This window comes from Lactuca saligna, chromosome 4 (assembly GCF_052625555.1).
Source record: "Lactuca saligna cultivar CGN05327 chromosome 4, ASM5262555v1, whole genome shotgun sequence".
Classification (NCBI taxonomy): domain Eukaryota; kingdom Viridiplantae; phylum Streptophyta; class Magnoliopsida; order Asterales; family Asteraceae; genus Lactuca; species Lactuca saligna.
This window is the reverse complement of record NC_136420.1, coordinates 77,213,539-77,239,075: the sequence shown is the minus strand read 5'-3', so window position 1 is coordinate 77,239,075 and position 25,537 is coordinate 77,213,539. Positions and strand designations below refer to the sequence as shown.

Here is a 25,537-nt window from a genome sequence, read left to right as displayed (position 1 = left end):
GTTTAAATAGGGTCAAAGGTCCTCATTTAGGGTTTCATAGCTGAAGGGAGTGCTCCCTACGTACCCCTTGGTACATTGAGCGTACACAAAGACCATCTCCGTCATCTTATTTTTTATACGTTGGTTGTACCCCAGCTTACGTTGGGCATAGCCAACCAAGCACATGCATACATCCTTGCATGTATAGGACTGATTTGCCAAATATTTTCATTAGGGGCCAATTCTTCCAATATCTTCAAAATACCATAACTCCCTCACCCTAAGTCTGTTCGAAACGAACCTGATGTCCACGAAATGGTAGCGAAAAGACCTACGCTCAACAACACACCCATACCTTAAAACATGCTGAACAAAACCAAAACTCCATAAAAGACCGAGATATCCAATTACGATTATACCCTTGGCTTCCGAAGACACGAGTGAATACTTGGATCACTTATACCATGACACCCATATCCGAAATGGGCCAAATCCTTCCTTTCTCAAAGCCCAAATCCTCATGACAACTGATGACTGGGCCGCAGCCCCAAGCAACAAAGTAAATCTAAAACTGAGTGTTACAACTCTCCCCCACTTAAATTAGATTTTGTCAACGAAATCGCTCCTTACTAATACTCAACAAAACAAACAATCTGAGGAATGCAACCGAAGATTCTGCACATAATACAACCTTCCCACGACAACCGAAATCCATACCAAAACTTCCATTCCGTAGGAAACAAACCTTAAGCTCCCGCAAAAATCACTTCTTCCTTTCCAAGATCTGAAATCTATAATGGTCTATCTCCCCAACAGACCGCCTACGCTGAAATATTACCATGCCAAAATATCAATGAATAACTGACCAACCATACAACTTCCAATCCTGATTATCTTGAAGCAACCTACGAAAACAACGCCACTAACAATAACCATCTACAGAACAATTATACTTGAAAGAAGGCTCAGATAATCCTTCGAGTAGAAGATTCATCTCTGCAATGGCTAAACTCAGATGAGAGCTTCGCAACAGGGTCAAACCAATTACTCTGAGATTATTTAATCCAACTTTAAGTGACTTAGCGCTTTTGATCAACAAGGTACTCCACACACTGATTCCTCAAATCACTACTTCAACCCGAAGCATCATGTTGCCTCCCATCCGCTTTCCAAACATGACTGAGACCTCCCTGGTCCAAACTTATCGACCAACTAACTAGAATACAGAGTTCCCGCTTGTTCACTGAGCCAAAGAACACTCTCACAGTCACCATACATGACTTCCGAAAGATAAACTTCGACCAAAAATAACTACCTGAACCATCCCAACACCAAACTTGATACTAAGTTGAACGCTACAGGACAAACTGTAGTCTTACTTCACACCCGGTCTCCCACGACCTACCAATTCTCAATCCCGACCATGCTGTAACCCTCCCACATCCTTGCAAACAGATTCGCCTTGGCCTAAACCACCTGAAGGAATCTGTGAGCAAGTCACAAATTTATCGCAATCTCATCGCTGAATAGGGACCGGTGAATGCTACGGGCCACCACGTTGTCTTACAACATTCCTAAACTAACTTACCACTAGTGAGTTCTACAGGATACCCCGTAGTCTTACAACACTCCTACTCTGCCACTACCGCCACTCAATGCCTTAGTGCTAATCTAACTATCTGAACGCCACCTGGATACAAACACACACCCACCAAACTCCCCGACCGAACTCGAATCTTGACTGGAACCCTACCCTGGGTTCCCCTCCTGAAGCCTGCAAGCTTAGACCAAGAAGACGCAAACTTGTTGTTGGGATGTTTCCGAACTCGCAACTCACACAAATCTTGAATTCCAAATAACTGAAGCTCATGCCAAATACTCAGCAATAGACCACTTCCTTTGGCGCTTCTAAAGGCCAACCCAAGCGCAACGGCTGAAATCACCGAACACTGATGATTCTGGACAACCAACCCACTAAAAAGGAAACAACCTTTCACTAACCACTAATAATGCTTGATATGCAAATGGAATATCACATTTCTTGAAAATATAACCCAAACACAAGTAGAGAAATAAGCCCAAAGATACACTTACCCAAACCGATGTAGGATTTTAAACAACATGAATACTAATATAAACAAAAAAAAGCAAAAGATACATACCCGCAACATCACCTGTTGGAGTCCTAATCTCCTTTGTTTATCATTGCAAGGCCCGACTCCTCTCCGCTAGGGCTCCTGTCCTACCTTCTCGTTCATCAGTGATCCTCAAAGTAGCCGGATCAGGCGCCCTCACCACTCCTCCCGCCAATTTCGGATAGTCAGCCATCTTGTGGCTCTCCTGATCATAGAGAAAACATAACAGACCTGCCCCCTGAGGGAGTTCACTTCTGACGTGACTAACTCTGCCATACTTGAAGCAGCCCAATCCCTTGGAATGAAAAACTCCATCGTGTAGTTTCATGTATGTGTTTCACTGACTCCAGCCCTGCTAGCCTCTCAAACGCTAATCATAAGTCTTGGGTCTCTTATCAGGACCCTCTAATGTCTGCACCTGATTTGACCCCCCCCCCCTCTTACCAATATGCTCCAAATCAATCTCCAGCTCACGGGCTCTAGAAATCATATCATTCGAGGTCTCGCACCCCGAAATGATCACGAACTCCCTGATATCATCACGCAACATGTCATGATACCTCACCTTCTTCATTTCCTCATATGCGGCATACTGCGGTATCAATAAGGCTCTGTCATGGAACTTGGCAGTAATCTCTACCACAGTCTCAAAATCACCAGTGCAAACTCATCTCGGAACCTAGTTGAGAAGTTATCCATGCAATAGCATCAATAGCATCATCACCCAACTCACTGCCAACCTCTTCCCACCAATATCGTTCCCTGACCTTCAACAAGCAGGAAGCATATATGACCTTCGCCTCCTTGGGGCGGAAACTTGTCCTGAACGTGTTAACTATATCCACTAACCACCTCCTACTAACAATGGGGTCCCTTTACTCATGGAACACAAGAGCTCCACAAGCTTGAAACACCCAGAAAGAAAGAGTGCGAGCTCCAACCACATCCATAATATCGGCATGCAACGCACCCAAACGCTTATCCAAGATCTTTGAAATACAGCAAGGAATCTCCGATGAGATGAAATCCTGTAACTACTCGCAAATCGGCTCAGCACCTGCAACTGAGTCGGAACCTGAACTAGAACCAGAACCACCTCCTTGAGCGCTCATCTCCAAACTGTAATACGACAAGCCAACCACCAAAACATGCCCAAGAATTCTCCTCCCATAAGATTCTTAGATTCTCCAAGATTCTTACCGACTCGAGTATGGATCATGTGCGTAAAGTATTATGGGCCCAATACTACCTTCCACACCTAACCATACTTTCCTCAACAATCGTCCTGAATCCTCGAAGTCATTTCCACAAACCGATGCGCCAAAACTCACTAAACCGCTCCACTAACCCACTGAATCATAGCCTAGGCTTTCCTAGGTTCCTGACCTCACCTAGCCCTCAGCTACCGAAGGATTCCCATTAATGTCAACTAGGTACCTCATGAATATAGTCACATGAAACAGAGATCAGGTAATCATTCGAGTAAAAAACTTAATCCTATAACGGTTGGACTCAAACGAGAGTTGCACAATAGGTCTAAGTCCATCATTCTGAGATTATTCAGCCTATACCACATGTGACTTAGCATATTCACTTAGTAGCTAGATCACATTGCTAAGATTCCTACAAGCACAAAGCAAGCAACATTTGGACAATGGAAAAACTAACAAACAAACTCCAATCAAGCCATTCTATCCTCTTATCAGGAATCTATATTAGCAAGCAATAGTAAAGTTGATACAATCAGGCATAAAAAATCATATCTACTATCATATATTACTAATCAGATCCTTAGCCCTAATCTAGCATGCAATTCTCATAATCATAACATTTATCATCATAAACACGTATTGGTATTCTGGGAACCACTTACTTGATCTCAGCCGATTGCAGGCATCACACCCCTTTCTGGTTTAGAAATTTCCTTTTTAATCGAATGTTATTTTTATAAAAAAATTCACCAAACCCTCAGTTTGAGTTCAGGCGCACCCAAGAGTATGCTTGAATCCCTCAAACCAAGGCTCTGATACCAACTTGTAACGGCCCAAAAATCCAAGGTAAAATTTCATTTTTATTGTAACCAAAACACCATTCTAACTTTTTTCAAGACATCGAAAAGCATTTCAAATAATACAAAAATCAGAGTCTAATCCCGAAGATCACATATTGCGGAAAACACCGGTGTATGCATTGCAATCATCCCGAGCTCTTTCGTTTGAAAACTGGAGTACCTGAAACAAAACTGAAAACCGTAAGCACAAAGCTCAGTGATTTCCCCAAATACCACATATAATGCAAACATATTGCCAATCATATATGGGTGTCCAACCTACCTCTTCAATCTATTTCGACCGGATACTGCCGAGTATATCTAGGTGATCGACCTACCCTTGTCAGGCATATCTGGGTGTCCGACCTACCTCTTTGGTATATTTCAACAGGTTACAGGGTCTATTTCACCCCTACCACTACCACATAATATCATGCATAACATACTGTCAGGAAAATCGGGGTGCCCGACCTACCCCTCCGGTCTATTTCAACTGGATACCATGTCTATTTCACCCCTACCACTACCACATAAAATCATGCATAACATACTATCAGGCATATCTGGGTGCCCGACCTACCACTCCGGTCTATTTCAACCGGATACTGGGTCAATTTCACCCCTACCACTACCACATAAAATCATGCATATCTCACATAAACATCAACCAATACATATCACCTTAATAATTATCACAAAGACAATCATTAAGCTATATCAATACTAGTGGGCTGGCCTTGGAGCCTTCGAGCCACAGATTCTACGAAGAGAGACTCACCTCGAATGTTGAAGCTCTCTGCAAGAAATCCTTAGCTGATGCACTAACAACTTCCCAAGCTAACAATACCAAACTATCACCCAATTAGCAATTTGGCTCTAAACCATGATCTATAATCCATACATGGGGTAAAATGACAATTTTACCCTAAGTCCAACTTGAACCAAAACCAAGGCCGAAACCAAAAACCAAAAAGGCCCAAAACTACCCGATTCATAAAGGCTCACAAATGGCCTAATTTTTCAAATTAGGCCCAACCCTATATGGGCCTTATCCTAAAGCCCACTAATACCTTATTTAATAACCGATCTGAGAAAACTGAAAGATACCACAAAGCTCAAGCCCATTGGGCCCATAAAGGCCTAAATACATTGGGCCTACAAGGCCCAAGAAAGAAACCCCATAACCTTGTCCAAGAAGAAGTCCAATTCCAAAAACAATTCCTCTATCCAGAAGTCTAACTCTCAAAGTCCAAGACCCAACTCCAAGGCCCAAGGTCCAAAGGTGAAAACCAAGCCCAAAATGGAATTTGCCCAACTACATTGGACGTACACGCTGGTATGCTGAGCGTGTACACGAAACCTTCAGTACGCGAGGCGTACTTATGTTTATGTGGGGCGTACCCGCAAACTTGCCAAAACTTGTTTGATGACTTATTTCGTTAAGTCTTTCCATTCAAACCTTAGAATACCTCCCAACTAAGCTCCTAATGCATAAAGTCGGCACCTTTACGCATTTACATGACTTAGTGAGACCCAACAACAATTTTAATCTAATAAAACCCAACAAGAACATGCATGAACTCAAAACTCCACAAAGCTTGCAACTTTATGAATGAGGGACCCTTAAAATGTCCATATCTACAAGATTGACCTCCTAAAACAACCCTGGCTGACCAAGACCAAGCAAAAGGGACTAAAACGACCAAAAATCAACCCAAAAGTAGATCTATGAAATGAGAAGACAAGATCAAAGCTTTTTACCTCCAATGGACTGCAAAAGATGGAAAACCTATGGATCTACAAGCTCCCTTCGAGGTGGTGATTCTTCAACAAGCCCCAACTTCTTCAAAGTATACAAAAATGCTCAAAGATCCTTCACAATGACTTAAAATGCTCCAAAATATGGCTGAAGATCGTCTTCTAGGGTTTAGGAGGCTGAGGGATATATACAAGATGAGGCTCATGAAAGAAATGTGGTTTAAATAGGGTCAAGGGTCCTAATTTAGGGTTTCATGGATGAAAGGAGTCCGCCCCGCATACCCTTTGGTACGCTGAGCGTACTCAAAGACCACCCTTGACAATTTATTTTTTATACGCTGGGCATCGCCAGCCAAACACGCCCATGAATCCTTGCATGGATGGGACTGATTTGCCAACTATTTCCATTAGTGGCCAATTCTGCCAATATCTTCAAAATACTATAACTCCCTCACCCTAATTCTATTCCCAATGTGCCCTATGTCCACGAAAAGGTGGAGAGAACCTACGCTCCTAACAACACACATAGACTATAAAACCTCCAGAACAAAATCCAAACTCCATAAAAAGGCTGAGATATCAAATTACGATTATACCCTTGGCTTTCGAAGACACAAATGAATACTTGGATCACTTATACCAAGACAACCAAATACGAAATGGGCCAAATCCTTCCTTTCCCGAAGCCCAAAGCCTCATGATAACTGATGACTGGGCCACAGCCCCAAGCCACGAAATAAATCTGAAACCGAGTGTTACAAAAAATCAATTTCTTATGGTCGAGAGAAGCTAAATAAGCTACTTTTAAAAAGCACCCCCTCGCTTTAGCTTATAACTTATTTCTAATCCAAACAGTTTTGCAAAAGCTGCTTTCTCACACCATTATAAGTTAATTTATCCGAACACCCTCTAAGTCATTTTTTCGTATTTACCTAGAGCAGTCGGTCATAAGGACTGAATGTGTACAGTTAAACAAGTTGAATGAGCAAAAATGGACAAAAAAAACCCAATGACTAAATGTGTACAAATCGAGAAGTATATTTCCCTTTTAAGTTACTATCCCTTCTAAAAAGTACTTCGAAACAGTTTTCAAGAATGAAAAAGAGAAAATCTTTAAAAAAATTTTAAAAAAATGAATGATGGATTTTGATGACTAGCATAAAAAGTCACTATATTACCATAAAATTTTGATTTTAATACCGAGTGTTTTTTTCTCAATTATGTCACTATATTTATAATTTTATTGTAATATCAACCAAATGACTGGTTCTCCATGTTTTCCTGGTATCCATTTTTCCTGAATTGCAACAAAGTCACTAAGTTTACCAAAATTTTGATTTTGACATCAAGTTTCAAATTACAAATAGTCATTATATTATTGCAAAATTTCGATTTGCACACCAATTTTTTTTCTACACAATTACGTCATTACAATTACAATTTTGTTGCAATATCAACCAATTAACCAATTCAAGAGATGTTATTGTGGTTTAGAAGCTCGACTTGTACAACAAATAAATGAAGGTCGGTCAAATGGTTCGAATTCAATTACAAGTCAACGAAAAGGCCATGGCCACTGTTTCACAAATAAATAAAAATCCCGACAAGGTCATAGTCACTTACAAGTCAATGAAAAGAGCATGGTCACACTTTTAGCAAAAAGAGCATAGTCACTTACAAGCTGAATTTGTACAACAAATAAATGAAGACCCCTATAAGGTCGATTTAGTAATTCAAAGTCCCTAAGCATCTCCTGGATCGACCTTTTAGGGTTCTTCTTTTACTTGTTGTATAAATCGAGCTTCTAAAACCACAATAGCATCTTTTGAAAGGGTGAGTATGCCCTTTTCACTGACTCGTAGCATCCCAACAATACTAGTAAAAATTTTGATTTTAAACCACCAAAAATCATACAATCATTTGTTCAAAATCCAACCAATGTATAATGTATTTCTCAATCATTAGAGTAAAACAAAATAGATAATGCAGGAATCCACTACATGTGATGCAGTATGATCAGGTCGGCCCCTTCCCTTTTGAACCATAAGTACCCGAAACATTTAAACATAAACCGTAATCACAAATCTTAGGGAGTTTTCCGAAATACCATATACCATACATAACATCGGGCCTCGCCCATACAACTAACGGTCGCCCCTTTACAATAGGCCTTGCCCTCGTACCGGGCCCCACCCAACATTCATGTAAGAGTCACAAATATAATATAGCATTCTACAATGTATAGTGAAAAAACTCACATCACACTCATAGATGAAACAATCATAGCTCGAAAGTCGAGGAACCGTTGCTACAATCTACCTATCGAAATACTTAAGGTCAAACCTTAGTCTACACGCCAAAACTAGCAATTTGACCAAAAGTCAACCATGTCAAAATGTCAATGGCCAGCGGTCTCCATGTCATAGCTAACCCATGGGCACAATCTGTCTATCCAATGTCAATCGCGACCAAAATTTGCTACTACATCGTGGATAGCATGCCACCACGTCGTGGTAGAGTCCAAACAAAACACTCGTGAAGCATCCTTTGCCACATCATGGCACCTAACTTGCCATTCGTGGCTACTACACCTGGAAAACTTAACAGATTGATTCCTTAATTTGTTAAGCCTCTTGTTTATACTTTCTAGTAGGCTTCTTAGGATCCTAATGGTCTATAAAAATCCAAACTTTATGTACATGTATGACCCATGCATGTCCTTCATTCAACTAGGTCAAGAAAGGGTATAAATGACTTAACGCTCATGCATGGCTTCCAAAAACTCATTCAACTTCTAGATCTTGAATATAGTGACCAAGGGACTAAGGTGAGACATAAAGTTTCAAACTTTATCTCATCTAACCATTCAAATATCAGTTAAAAGCCAAAATATGTTACCAAACTTAGATCAGTTGCTTGCTTCATCTATGCAAAAAAGCTCCTTTTTATTCCTTCAAAGACCAAAAAAATCACAAAAAAAAATGAGTAAAGAACATCAAAAGGAGGCTAGGGTTGATGAGGGGTTCTTTAGAGGTGATGGAGGTTGAGGTTAGAGGAAACCCTAGCCATCACTTCCTTTAAATATGGCTCAAGGACCGAAAATTTAGGGTTTGCCAAAATGTCGTAACCACGTCGTTGCCATTACATGACCATGTCATGGTGTCTTAAATGAAACACATATTTCATGTAATAATGTCGCCATCTGCTAATCATTTTACCACGTTATAGCAACCCATAAATCTCAAAATTAAAAGTGAAATTCATACCGAAAACCGGGTGTTACAACTAACTTTTAAATGAGTTTGAACCATAGATTGACTTTTGCATGCCATTTGTGAAGAAATACTCTGACGAGAATTAAACATTAAACATTATAATAGAAGTGTCAACTAAAAGGTGAGTATACCCTTTTGTTGTCTTTTAATTGAGTTTGAACCACTCGATCAACCTAAAAAGATAAACTGGGTTTGATGCAAACCCTATAATTGAAATTCAGTCTTACTGCATAAGATCTTACATGACTTCCACATCACAATATTATCACGCCATTTATTTGGTAACATGCTAATTGATGGTAATTGGTCAATTTGTTGACATTACAATATCAACAAAATTGTTAAAATATCTATAAAAAAATTGTTATAATATAAACAAAATTGTTGAAATATCAACCAAATTTGTTGCAATATCAACCAATCGATTGATTACCATCAATCTAACAAGTTGCCAAATAAATGACATGACAATATTGTGATGTGGAAGCTACGTAAGATCTTATGGGGTAGAATTGAGTTTCAAATATAGGATTTGCATCGAACCCAATTTCACATATCTTTTTAACTCGATCTAGTAGTTCAAACTCACTTAAAACTTAGCAAAAAGGACGTACTCACCCTTTTTAGGTGACAATTTTTAAGATAATGTTTAATTTTTAGTTCTATTTAGAATATTTCTTCACAAATGGCATTTGAAGGTCAATTAGTTGTTCAAACTTACTTAAATGTTAGTGAAAACTGTGTATTCACCCTTTCAGGAGATGTTATTGTGGGTTAGAAGTTCGATTTGTACAAACAAGCAAATGAAGAGCCCAACAAGGTTGATCCAGGAGATGCTTAGTGAGTTTAAACCACTAAATTGACCTTGTAGGGGTCTTCATTTATTTTTTGTACAAATCGGTCTTATAAACCACAATAACATCTCCTGAAAGGGTGAGTACTCTGTCATTTTGCTGACTTGTAAGGGTATTTGGACCACTAGACCGACCTTTATTTAGTTGTTGTATAAATCAAGCTTCTAAACCAAATAGCATCTATTAAATCGGATAATTGGTTGATAGTGCAACATAATTGTAAATGAAATGACATAATTGGAAAAAAAAATCAGTGTCGAAATTGAATTTTTTTTGGTAATATAGTGATTTTTTTGCAATTTTAAACTTGGTGTCAAAATCGGAATTTTGGTTGCGATTTGGGAAAAGTGGTTATTGGGAGAATAAGGAGAACCGTTCATCTACTTGATATTGCAATAAAATATAAATACAGTGACATAATTGAGAAAACAAGTTGGTGTCAAAATCAAAATTTTGTGTTAATATAGTGACTTTCTTGCAATTTGCCCTAAAATTTTATTAAAAAATCAAGTTCAAAATAATTTCCCAAACTAATAATTTTGTATTCTCAAAAGTACTTTGAAATAATTTTCAAGAGTGTAATAGAGAATTTGGAAAAAAAAATGAATGATTGATTTTGATGACTAGCAAAAGTTCATAACTTCACATATAATGAGTAAACGTGTAACCATCTCATATCCAATGTTAATGTTTTAGTTGTAGAAGAAAGTCAAGTACTTAAGAAAACAAACTTTTAATATTTAATTTAGTTTTCTTAGACATCCAAATTAAAAGAAAAAAATTAAAAAGCATGTAAGTACATGAACTTTAAGATTGTGTAATATCATACCCAATCTTGGTTTTAGTTTCTTAAATGCCTCTTTAGAAGTTATTTTGTACAATATATCACCAACTTCTTTTTTAACACTGATTTTTTCAAGAACAATATTTACCTTTAAAGCAATATTATGACGAAAGTGGTTTTGTTATTTTGTACAATATACATCACCAAGTTTTTTTTCACACTTACTTTTTCAAGAACAATACTGATCTTTGAAGCAATATAATGGCGAAAATGTTTTTGCAATTGCTTAGTGTGTGAATGCAAGATACAAGTTTTGCTTAAACTTATATCACTTGTATTGTCATAGAAAATTTATATATATTCCATCATTTTTGACAAGGATACGAGTATTGTGTCTTTGAAAACCAAGAAATAAGAGAAACTCTGAAAAATCGTAAAATCCTGAGGTAACATGTTATCAATAAAGGAACCACCACATTTTGAATCGAAAAAATGAAAAACACCTAGACCCGAGTATCTAACATCTTAGCATATAAACCAAGATTTTGTGTCCATTGAATATGAATAGGGAATACTCTTAGTGTTTTCTTAGGCTGTAAGAAAGCAAGTGCACAAGCACATAATATGTATACATTGTCCTAACTTGCAAAAAAAGGGATAATTCACTAAAAGCGTAACAAAGTTCAGATTGTTTATAAATTTAGTCACATATTTATGTTTTTTTTTTGTACATATTTAGTTACTTATGTTTTTACATTTATATGTTTATGACCATCAAATGTAATGGTCATATGTGTACAAAATAAAAAAACATAAGTGGCTAAATATGTACAAAAAAAACATCAGTAACTTAAATGTGTACAAAAATAAACATAAGTGAGTAAATATGTACACAATCCAAAGTATGTTACCCTTTCAGTGCATTATCGCAAAAAAATGAAGAAGGCTACTGATCATGGGCCAGTAAATTTTTTCTCCAGAATCATTACGTGTGTCATTATTATAAAATTTAGTATTACTTATCTTTTACTATTTGGGGGTTTAACATCGTCAAACATAAACATCTTCAACTTCTCTTTTACATGATTTGATTAAAAAATGAAAAAAAATTCCTTCTATTATTATATTTGTAAGTTTTGAGCTCGTCCTCCTCACTCATTTATAATTCTTTTTCATTTTCGAGACACAAGTACACCAATAACAATAAAATATCATAGTTGCATAAAAATGGGTTAAGAGGAGGTAAGATGGTTGGTAGTCCTAATTATATGGTTAGGAAAACCATGTCTGTAGAATACCTCCAACAAAAACAAAATAAACAAATAAAAATAACTATATAAAATGTAAAAAAAAAATCTATAGTGCCCATGCTGAGTTTTCCACCTTAAGGATTCATGCATATAAGTAAAAGACACAATAAATCTTTAGCATCATATGCTATACATGCTAAAAGTGAATAAAAATGAAGAGAAATTGGTAAACACATTCCGACAAGTATAAAAAGGAGAGGGATCTAGACCCTATACTACACCAATACTACTATGATACTCAGATTCTAAGTCTTCACACTCTCCAATGTCATGTCTTTGTTAAGTGCTAACTCTTTCAAATCTAACCTCACACTATCTTCCTATTTCTTTCTCTAATATCTAAGGTCATGTATTTGGAAAGTCTAACCTAACTCTATCTTCCTATTTCTTTATCGTGAAAATATTAAAAAAAAAGTATCATCTGTTTTACTTGTAAAAAGAATTGAAAGAAATTAAGAAAACTTTAAGTATGTCATGCTATTTGCACGATGTTTTCTTTAAACCATAAATAGCTTTCCTTCATTGATAAATATGTGAAGGGTTTTCAACAAGTTTAAAACCAAGAGTATGTGAAGCGTAAGTATCTTCACTTATAACAAATAGTATTTCAGAAAAATACTTTCAACATCCATTTGCAATAACTTAAGAGAATTTATCAAACCAATAAAAGTAATAAAACCAAGAGAAATAATCAATATAGAGAAATATTCATGTTAAATCGTGATTACCAAGAATGAAATCGTGAAAATAATCACCATATAGAACTTATCAAACCAAGTATCAGGAGCTTGTTTATGACTATATACATCTTTATATGTTAACAAACTTTACCCGGCTGGTGAGCAATACTTGGGGAATGATTTATGTAGTCCTCCTCATTAAGATCATTATTAAGGAATAAATTACTGACATCTCTTTGTAAGATCTTCCATTAATGAATGGATGAAACTATTCTCATAATACAATCTTTAGTCATATTTGCCACCAAAGGAAAGGTCTTATAATAATCTATAGCATATTTTGGCAAGTATTCTATAGCAACAAGTATGTGAAGAGTTTTCTACAAATCTATACATGCAATTTAAGCATTAAAAGCATTCAATAATAATCCTAAGTGTACATGCACCCTAGATCGAAGTTTTTGTGACATCCCCATTTTCATAGCCAGAAAATATTGATTTGTTCATGCTTTATTTGAAAAATAGAGTATCCTTTTAAAGAAGTACGTTGTGGAATTTGTTCCTAAAAATATCATAAGTAAATTATCAAATCATGTCTGAAGAAATGTGTTTTCATATTAAAAACGTTGGGATGTCATTGTCAATACAGTACCTAAGCATAAAAAGAAATAATATCGGCCTTACAACATCTTTATTCTAATGGCCTATAATCCATAGATCTCTCATCAGATCAACACTCATGTGCTCTTTTGCCACTACATGTAATGCAAGAAACTGATTCGGTCAGGCTTGGGATCCTGGTTAGAACATAAGGTTTCAACATACAATAATTAAGTTTATTAATTTCATCAAATCAAACAACCTGATTGACCATTGTCGTTATCCTTACTTTCTATCTCTAAAGCATCTAAAAAAAGGGACCTGGCCAACGATTTTCATCGGTATGACAACACTACTTAGGGGATTCCTCAAAATACAAGTCAAATAAGGCAACCATGAGGGGGATAGAGTACATCTAGTGAACACTTAGTTCAAAAACACTTACAGGTTGCTAGCATGTCATCGTTCCACTAGACTATCTAGAATAGCTTGTGATCATTGTCTATACTCTGCTATATGGTTGGATCATCTTAAGCATCGAGGCCTCTCATGATTTATTTAATCATCCATACCATCTACTCATCATTAACCATCATAATTATAGCTATAAAATACATATATTGTTTAAGTCAAAGAAAACATGTATATTTGTTCATCCAACATAAGTATCAAGTACACAGATAATAGGCATACATAGCATGTAATTTATTTTAAATACTTCATATATATATATATATGTAAGATGAAAGTAACTATGCACTCACTTGTTAAAATGATGATTCCAAACTTGGACAACACTTCGCTTCTAACAATTCTATTTTCTTTCAACGAGACCTAGTATCATTACCACTAGATTTTAGTCTAATATTTATTACGACTATTTACGAGTGATATTTTTTGATAAGTGTTAAACAATACTTTTCAACCATTATATACAAACAAGGGCCAGACATGAAACACCGGAGGGCAGGACTATTTTGTCATTATCGCACTTCTAAAATCCAACAACCCTATGTGGCCCTTCAAAACAGATTTTCCGTACCACGAGTAGTTAAAAAATATTATAATAACATTTTACATATTATATTTTATAATACATATATTGTTTATAAGGTCATAATAACGATAATAAACTTAAAAAATAAGCTATACTTAAAGTAGGGTAAGGATAACTCACTTACCTGTAGGTTTAGCTAGGAACCGGGCTCTGCGGGGGCAGAACTAACGAGCTGGAAGCTCTTCTTCTCGGAACCTTTTGGCGCTTCGGGATTCGCCTCTTAGCACTTGGGAAGTACTAAAGCTTGGGAGGGGTTTAGAGAGATGTTTGAGAGAGAAAGAATGGAAGAGGTGTGAAGGAAATGGAAGATTTGTGCCTCTGTTTATATGCTCGGAAATGGCCCAACTCGAAGAGTTCCGAGCCTCTAACTCGTCGAGTTAAGTGCCAAGTGTCACTATTTGGTAGCAAGGAGTGGGGAGGAAGCAATGGTCAGGATTGTGCCACGTGTCACTCACAGATTACTCAAAAAACTAATTATATTTTAAAATCTGTTAGTTTCGCATACGAGCTCTATTTTTGACGTTCTTTATATCCACGCGCAGGTGGCGACGTACTCTACAACGTTCATTTAGACTCTGTTGTCTAAATTTGAATTTATTTTTAAAGTTATATTTTAACAAGCTTAGACAGGTAAAGTCTGTTAAAAAATCATAACTTTGTCATCCAACATCCGTTTTCGTTTGTCTTTATATCGTTGAACTCCTATTAATAAGAATTTCAATTATCATTTAGGTTGTGTCGGCTAAAAAACGATCGATCTAATATTCGAATTTCGGATTGCATATTGATATGTTAAATCTTAGAAAAATCATAACTTCCTCATACGAAGTCAAATGTGGACATTCTTGTTATGCACACTCTGAGTTTAACGTATACTACGACTTTCATCTAGATTGCTATAGCTAAAAAGTATTTTATCGCAAACTCAGTTTTTACGATTCCTGGTATCGTGCTGGTTTTACCACAAAACTTCGATCGACCATAACCTCTTCATTATAAGTTGGATTTCAGTGTTCCTTATATCCCTGAAATCCTTGTTACGACTACTTCAACTTTCTTCATAAATATTGGGTCTATCTGTTATTTTATTTTTGACGCTTACTTTTATCATTATTTTATTATGTCATTATAAATAAGTATAATGCACACAAAATCTCATAAATCAAATAATACTCAAATAATTACTCTTTATTACTTCCAAATAGGTTACAATTATTTACCGTAATTATTACATCTTTATAATAATGCTTATGCAGAAACACGGGCATTACAATTCCTTCTCCTTAGGATAATTCTGTCCAAGAATCATGCATCAGCAAACAGATGTGGATAGCGACTCATCATATCACTCTCTGTCTCCCAGGTGATGTTCGACCCATTTGTATGTTTCCATTGCACAAGCACCAAGTCGACCGTCTTGCATCATAATTTCTACGTCTTATGGTCAACAATTGTTTCAAGCTATTCGATTAACCTCTTATTTTCATTCATCCCTAACTCCAAAAGTGGAATTATATCGGGAAATTCTCCTGTGAACTTCCTCAAATAACATACATGGAAAGTGTTATGAATACCATCTAATTCTTCCGGCAATTCCAGCTTGTAAGCTTGGTTCCCAATCCTCTGAAGAACCTTGAATGGTCCAATAAATCTTGGACTTAACTTTCGGCAATTCCAGCTTGTAAGCTTGGTTCCCAATCCTCTCTTTCCAAATCTCATAAGTCTCTTCCATGGTGAGACTTTGAGCAATACCGATTCTCCAACTTCGAATGTCATCAGTCGTCGTTTCTTGTAAGTATAGCTCTTTTGGTGATCCTGAGCTTCTAGCATCCTTTCTCTAATTACTTTTAGCTTTTTAGTAGTCTGATGGACTATTTTGGGGCCCATAAACTACTTTTCTCCATCCTTAAGCCAACAAGACGGTGTACGACACTTCTGTCCATATAAAGCTTGATAATGTGTCATCTTAATGCCCGAATGGTAACTATTATTGTAGGACAAGTCTACCAGGGGTAAGTGCTCATCCCAGTTACCTTGAAATTCTAGGGTATATGCTCTTAACATATTTTCTAGTGTTTGAATCATTACTTTCTCTGACCATCAATCTGCGGATGATAAGTTGTACTTAAATACAACTTCGTACCCATTTCCTGTTGTAGTCCCCTCTAAAACCTTGATGTGAAATGACTATCACGATCTGATATAATCGTTAAAGGAACACCGTGAAGTCTTACTACTTCCTTCACATAATCATTTGCAAGCTTATCCATAGACCATCTCTCATTGTATGCTATGAAGTGTGCACTCTTTGTGAATCGATCCACGAATACCCTCATGTCGTGACCGTTCTTTGTCTTGGGCAGTTTAGTCACAAAATCCATGGTGATGTCTTCCCATTTACCCATAGGTACATGTAAAGGTTCTAAACTCCCATATGGTTTTTGATGTTGTGCTTTAACTCTTGCACATGTTACACAATATGCCCCATACTTTGCAACATCGAGCTTCATTATTGGCCACCAGTAGTAAGGTTTCAAATACTTATACATCTTAGTGTTTTCGGGATGAATTAAGTACATGGTCTTGTGAGCTTCTTCAATCAGAAGATTCCTTATTCCTCCTATCTTAGGTACCTAAATTTTATCTTAGAATACCTTCAACCCTTGACTATTTGTACCAAATACCAATGTCTTGCTTAAACGTTCTTCATTTTGTTCATTTTCTCCAAACCTTCTTCATGAGCTTTCTTGATGCTTTCCATAATTATTTAGACAACTTCTATTCTTAACGCTCTTGGCCTTTTCCTTTCTAGGTTTACTTTTCAACTTAGAGCATCAGCTACGACATTTGATTTTCCAGAGTAGTGAACTATCTCATACTCATAATCATTGAGCAACTCTAGCCAGCATCATTGCCTTATATTCAATTCTTTATCAAAGTGATACTAGAGAATTTTATGATCAGTGAAGGGTTTGCACTTTGTGTCATAAAGATAGTGCCTCCATATTTTTATTTCAAATACTACTGCTGCCAACTCTAGATCATAAGTGGGGTAGTTCTTTTCATTCTCTTTCAATTGTTGAGACGCATATGTTATCACTTTTCATTCTCTTTCTTCATGTAAAGAAAGAATTAGTGCTTCACACAACTTCTTCTTTAATTTATCAAATGCTTCTTCATGTTTCTCACTCCATGTATATGTAGCTCCTTTATGGGTTACAACTATCAATGGAGCAACTATCAAAGAAAAGCCTTAGATATATCTTCGGTAATATCAAGCTAATAAAGCTTTGAATCTCAGTGGGACTTTTTGGTCGTTCCCATTTCATCACAGCTTTAATCTTTTATGGATCAACCATTATCTATTCTTGGTTAACCACATGACCCAAGAATTGGACTTCTCAAATCCAAAAATCACATTTGGAGAACTTTACATATAGCTTCTCTTTCTTTAGAACTTCTAATACTTCTCGTAGGTGCTTGTCATGCTTGTGTTGGCTCTTTGAGTAAATAAAAATGTCATCTATGAACACTATCACGAATTTATCAAGGAATGCTTTACAAACCATGTTCATCAAATCCATAAATGTTGCTGGAGTATTGGTTCATCCAAATGACATAACCAAAAACTCATAGTGTCTGTATCTTGTTTTGAATGCGGTCTTCTCAACATCTTGCTATGTTACCTTTAGCTGATGATATCTTGACCTGAGATCGATCTTTAAGAAATAGCTCGAATCTTGCAGCTGATCGAACAGGTTATCAATCCTTGGTAATGGGTACTTCTTTTTCACATTGCCTTGTTCAGCTCTCTATAGCCTATGCACATCCTCATGCTTCTTTCTTATTCATGTATAACATCAGAGCTCCCCAGGGTGATGAACTAGGTCTAATAAAACCATTGTCCAACAACTCCAGAAGTTACATCATAAGCCCATTCATCTCTGTCGGTGCTACCAGATATGTTGCTTCCGGTATTGGTGTTGATCCTGGAAACAAGTCTATTTGAAACTCCACTTGTCTATTAGGGGGCTCTCCAGGAAGATCTTCGGGAAAGACTTTTGGATAGTCACATACCTCTAGTATTCTTTGTATCTCATTCTTCTCCTTCTTTGCATTGATCACAAATGCCGAGTATGATGCACATCCTTTAGACAAACAGTTTCTGGCTTTCATCAGGGAAATGATTTCAGAATTCCCTCTACGTTTGTCCCAGTACACCATAAATGACTCTTTTCCAGGTGGGTTTATTATCAACATCTTCTTTCTGCATTAGTATCCCAGCATCGCTTGAACTAAGCCAATCCATTCCCAGTACGATGTCGAAACCGTTCAACACAATGTGCAATAACTCCTCATGGAATTTATCCCCATTCAAGTCAATGATGATGTTTTTAATGGAATCGCTAACAGTTATGAATTTTCCATTGGCAACTTCTACAACTAGAGCACTATCAAGTTTATCTACAGACAATGCTAGTCTTCCACCAAACTTATGTGATATAAAGGATTAATTTGCTCAAAGTCAAACAATATATTAGCGGGCAATCCATTTACAAGAAAGGTACCTAAAGCGACGTCTGCTTCATCCTTTGCTACTTCCAGGGTCATCAGGAAAGCTCTCGCCTTTAGCCTCGATGGAATGTTAGGCCTTGCCGCCTATTTCCTCTTTGGGCAATCCTTAGCAATGTTTCCTTCTTCATTACACCCATAACATACCCTCTTACTGGTTGTACACTCATTGGTGTAATGCCCAGTCTTCCCAAAGTGCTTCTTTTTGCACTTCTCTCACCATTTTGCTTCACCTCCTCCTCCTCCAAACTTCTGGGAACCAAAATTTATGAATTTGCTTTTCTTGTTGGACCTTGAAGATCCATCAAACTTCCTTTTCTCGCCAACCTCAGCTCTCTCCAGACATTTTTCTCTTATCTGGGTCTCAACATTCTTAGCTTCCCAGATGGCAGGTTTCAAAATGGTTGCTTGTTTGACCATCGGACCAAATTCCGTTGGCAATCCATTAGCAAACTTGTTGACCTTGGGGAGTTCGGTCAGAACTAAGTGAGGACCAAGCTTCATCTTCTCCGTAAAACTTGCAGCATACTTGGTGACACTTATTCTTCCTTTCTTTAGGTTATGAAACTCATTAGACGTGTTCAACAAAACTAGCTGGTAACAAGTAGCTTGTAGTGGGTAGCTTATATCTTGTAGCGTTTTGTTAAGTGCTACATGAAGTAGCATTTGGATTTGGAGCATTTTGTTTAACCTAAACACTAAAAGCTTTTAGTACCAAATGAGACTTTCTGTTCAAAAAGGAGCGTTTTGCTAAACGCTAGAAGCTAGAAGCTCTCAAACGCTCCAAAACGCTCCATTCTGAACACGCTCGTTGTTGATCTCTAGTAGATCCTGTTCAGAGTAGTACTACATTTTCAATTGCACCAAAAAGTCTTCTCAATACATCTTGCTAGCTACTCCATTGGGCATGGTATCGACTAGTAGCTTCCACCAGCTCAGTACTCATGACTTTAACAGTGTAACCGTGAGAGCGGTCCTCTGCTTGTTACTACAGTCACAAATTTCAAACAACATCTCCATCTCAGAGTTCCAAACCATGACTTCCACTGGTGTTGGGCTTCCAGAAAGACTCAGTGGTTTATATCTCATGAAATTCTTGTACTTGCATCCATCATTTCCTCCATTGGGATGGTTTCTTCTACCCGCTTGTGGCTTAACTTAACTGGCATTCTGACTATAGTTTCCTTCATCTGATTGTTCAAGGTTCAGTTCAGGCTATCTAGTAGGCACGATCGGTTCATTCCTATCATGTAAAATTTATCTAATCTCCTCTCTTTGTTCGGCCATCACAACCCTAATCATTTCTTGGACTCCTACCATTGTGATTAACTTGAATGCAGATGCTACTTCCGGTGCACGCTCAATCACAAGATGCTGATTAGCAAATCTGTTAGCGTTTCTGAATCCTCTTTGGGTTCTCGACACTTTGATCTATACACCAACATAGGTGAATTTACATCTTTATTTGTGATAGACGTTTAATCCTCCTTGTTACTCCGTAAAAGTTACATGCTAGTTATAATATCGTAATTATACGTTTAAAATTATGAACACAGAAAGTTTCCAGATCCTGTCGGCAACAGACTAGAGATCTGATCAAATAATAGCATGCAAGGTATCTTTATAGCTATAACATAAATCGTTTAGCATATAAAAGCATTTTATGCATCTTTCCTAAAATAAGCTAGTGTTGGTGTCTAAAATATAGTAGACACTCATCTCACAATCATCACTTAGCATTCTAAGTTTAAATCTAGAAATCCTACAAATTCCTAGTTCGTTTAAACTAATTATCTGATACTAGCTGTGACATCCCCATTTTCACGACCAGAAAAGACATATTTGTTTATGCTTTACTTGAAAATCAGAGTATCCTTTTACAGAAATATGTTGCGGAATTTGTTCCCAAAAATATGATAAGTAAATTATCAAAACATTTCCGAATGTTTTCATTATATTAAAAATGTTGGGATGTCATTGTCAATATAGTACATAAGCATAAACAGAAATAGTACAAGCCTTACAACATCTATTATTTTAATGGCCTATAATCCATAGATCTTTCATCAAATCAACACTTATGTGCTCTTTTGCCACTACCTGTAATGCAAAAAACTGAGTGAGTCGAGCTTGGAAGTCTGGTGAGCATATAGGGTTTTCAAACCACAATAATTAAATTTATTAATTTCATCAAATCAAACAACCCGATAACTCATTCCTATTATCCTCACTTTTTGTCCCTAAAGCATCTAAAGTAAGGGACCTAGCGTAAGGATTTCCATCGGGATGACAACACTGCTTAGGGGATTCCTCAGCAATACATGTCAAATAAGGCAGCCATGAATCCGATGGAGTACATCTAGTGAACACTTAGTTCAAAAACACATACAGGTTGCGAGCCTGCCAGCATTCCACTAAACTATCTAGAATAGTCTGTGGTCGTCATCTATACTCCACCAAATGACTGGATCATCTTAAACACTGAGGCCTTTCATCATCTATATTATCTACCCATCTTTACCCATCATAATTATATGTATAAAATGCATATACATTTTAAATCAAATAAAACATGTATATTTTGTTCATCCAACAAAAATATCAAGTACACAAATAATATGCACACATAACACGTAATTTATGTATGTGTAAGATGAAAATAACTATGCACTTACTTGTTAAAGTGATCATTCCAAACTCGGACGATGCTTCGCTTCTAACAATTCTATTTTCCTTCGACGAAACCTAGTATTATTACTGCTACATTTTAGTCTAATATTTATTTCGACTATTTACGAGTGATATTATTTTGTAAGTGTTAAACAATACTTTTCAACCACTATGTACAAACATTGGCCAGACATGAAACGCCGGAGAGCAGGACCATTTTGGCATTATAGCACTTCTGAAATCCAACAACCCTATGCGGCCCTTCAAACCATATTTCACGTACCGTGGGTAGTTAAAAATATTATAATAACAGTTTGTATATTATAATTTATAAAACATATATTGTTTATAAGTTCATAATAATGATACTAAAATTAAACACAAGCTATACATAGAGTAGGATGAGCATAACTCACTTACTAGGAGGTTTAGCTAGGAACCAGGCTCTGCGGGGGCAGAACTTTCGAGCCGAAAGCTCTTCTTCTCCGAGCCTTCTGGCGCTCTGGGATTCTCCTCTTAGCACTTGGGAAGTACTAAAGCTTGGGAGGGGTTTAGATAGATTTTTGAGAAAGATATAATGGGATAGGTGTGAAGGAAATGGAAGATTTGCGCCTCTATTTATAGGTTGGTAAATGGCCCAACTCGGCAAGTTCTGAGCCTCCAATTCGTCGAGTTGAGTGCCAAGTGTAACCATCTAGTGGCAAGGCTTGGGGGGAAGCAATTGTCAAGATTGTGCCAAATGTCACTCGCAGATTTCTCCAAAAACTAATTATCTTCTAAAATCCGTAACTTTTGCATACAATTCTGTTTTTGACGTTATTTATATCTACGCTTAGGTGGCGTTGTACTCTACAACTTTCTTTTAGACTCCATCAGCTAGTTTTGACTTTATTTTTAAAGTTATATTTTTACAGACTTAGACAGGTAAAGCCCGTTAAAAATTCATAACTTTGTCATCCGACGTCCGTTTTCGTCTGTCTTTATGTCGTTAAGCTCCTATTAATGAGATCTTCAATTCTTATTCAAGTTGTGTCGGCTAAAAGTCGATCAATCCAATATTCGAATTATGGGGTGCATATTGATATGATAAATCTTAGAAAAATCATAACTTCCTCATACGAAGTCAAATTCGGATGTTCTTTTTATGCATGCTATCATTTTAACGTATACTACGACTTTCATTTAGATCGATATGGCTAAAAAGTATTTTAGCGCAGACTCACTTTTTACGATTCCCGGTGACGTGCCGGTTTTGCCGTAAAACTCAAAATGTCATAACTTCTTCGTTATAATTCGGATTCCAGCGTTCCTTATATCCCCGAAATCCTTGGTATGATTACTTCAACTTTCTTCATAGATATTGGGTTCATCTATTATTTTATTTTTGATGCCTATTTTTATTATTATTTTATTACATCATTATAAATAAGTGTAATGCACACAAAATCTCATAAATTTCTCTTTATTACTTCAAATTAGATTAAAATTGTTGACCCTAACTATTATATTGTTATAATAATGCTTAGCCAGAAACACGGGCGTTACAGTTTTACTATTATAGCAACATACATTCAAAACTATGAATTTGAACTATCAAAAAGGGGATTATTCTAAGCTTTCAAGTATAATCATATATACTTGTGATTGCTTTGTAGATCTTAAACTCTTGGTTGCTCTTGGAAGGTCTAGCACCCAAAGTAGGAATGTCTCTAATGGCTCACACCCAAAAGACTAAATTCCTAGAAAGTTTAGGAGATAGGAGAGAGGCTTATAAGATCTGAAAATCACATTTATGCATGAGGTATAATCGAATTTATGAAGGCCTATAAGGTATTATATACTTGTGGTAACTTGCAGATAAACACTGATTTTAATCAGTTAAATAATCAAATTCAATCATGATTCGAATCTTTACATTATCTATTACATAGATTGATTCTGGAAGCTCCTAAAGCTCCCTCAAAACTGTCCACCTCTATGGAGGATCCAAAATGTTCCTATTTCTCAACTATTGAACAATAATTATTTCAAAATTGATTCTAATTAATTCTAACTAGTAACTAATTAATTTATTAATTTGTAATAAATTAATAAACTATTTTCCTCACTCTCTTAAACCATTTTCTAGCTATTCTAGCTTATGAGGGCAACTAACAAAGGACTTTTTTATCATACATATAGTTATATCAATTAGTTATGACATTCAACACCTATTTCCAACAATCTCCTACTTGGACAATTCATAAACTACTACTGGAACGAAAAATCTTTGATTAACCAACAAAGCATGCCTTCCACTGCAACTGTCGAACTCTAATCTTATTAATAATCATTCATTAGATAAGTGATCAATTATTCATTTGTTTTTACAAGATATTGTGAAACCAGTTATGGGTAATGAATCAACGAAACAGTTCATCATTATATTTCTCGATTTCCTATTTATGATGATCAAATCAGACTCCTAATTGAGCACATCAATTTAGTCACAGCTTGGCCAAACACATGAATATCATCGTCAAATCACTGAGAGGCCCACAGTATCGCTTTTCCCGTTGAGGCGAAAACGAACAAATAACTTTGAATACACAGTTTTTGTCTACTCATCAAATCATGCAAAGACTTACCAATTATGACCACCAAGCATAGATAGCGTTTGAGTAAAAATAATACATAACTAAATCATATGCAAAGAACTCAGTGTCTCTCTATTTTAAGAATTAAATATTTTATTACCTCAGAATTACTCGTGATTGAATTCATAAAGTAATCACTTTGAATGCAGGTTTCGCCAATACTTAAATCTCTATTAACCACTCATGAACATTAGTCGCAATCCTCATGTTATGTCTAATCACTATAGACAATCTATTGACATTTTACGGCAACCTTAATTCAACACTCACTCTCAAGAGTATGAGCAATTATGGAGTTTGACTAAATTAACACTCGGGAATTGAAGCTCTAAACATGAAAAAAAAATAATAATAATAATAATAATAATAATAAGTTAACTGTAAATTGTATCATACTTGAATTTAAATAAATATCCTTTATATATTTTATTCATTGTTCTAAATATTCCAAAATAATTAACTAACTACTAAACTTTACATCGTCTCTCATGTCTATGCTCATAGCATGCATACTATGTCTTTCATTGGTCATCCCTTTTGTGAACGGATCAATTGGATTTTTATCTAATGATACTCTTTTCACAACTAGCTTTCCATCCTTAACTTTATCTCGAGTGTAATGGTATTTACTCATTATATGTCTTGACTTTAAGTGATCCCTAGTCTCTTAAGTCAAAGTGACTGCACATTCGTTATCTGCGAAGACGTAATGATATTTCATTAGGCTCAACAAGTTTCACAACCTTTGGTTAAGAGTTGGTGTTAACTATAGGTTCATTGTTGGTTGGCTCTTGAATCTCTTTAATGTCAAATTAACTCCGATTGACTTTTGGAGATATAAGTTATCTCTCAAGGAACACTCTTTTTCGAGCTACAAACACCATATTTTCATTGGGACTGTAAAACAAATATTTTAATGGTGGCTAGTTAAATTAATTCCTTAGAACACAATTACAGTGGTAAGAATTATTGAAATTAAAATTGACTTTTAGTACATGTTTAACACGAAGCGTATGAGAGTTTCTAAGTCCTTGTGTTTGACAAAATGATTTATTTTGAACAAAAAAACCTGGTTTGGTACTCTACACTTTTAGTATTTTATTTAAACAAAACGCTTCAAATTTAAAACTTATCTCACGTAGTGTAGCAAAACGATATCAAATACCTGCTACCTCTT

The 25,537-nt window shown here is 36.2% G+C and overlaps 1 protein-coding gene across 1 annotated transcript in view; it reads left to right on the top strand.

The window, feature by feature from the left end:
* The window catches only part of LOC145042168 (aspartic proteinase A1-like), a 53,628-nt gene that overhangs the window by 8,579 nt on the left and 19,512 nt on the right, over window positions 1–25,537 (top strand). The gene's annotated exons all lie outside the window — the stretch shown is intronic.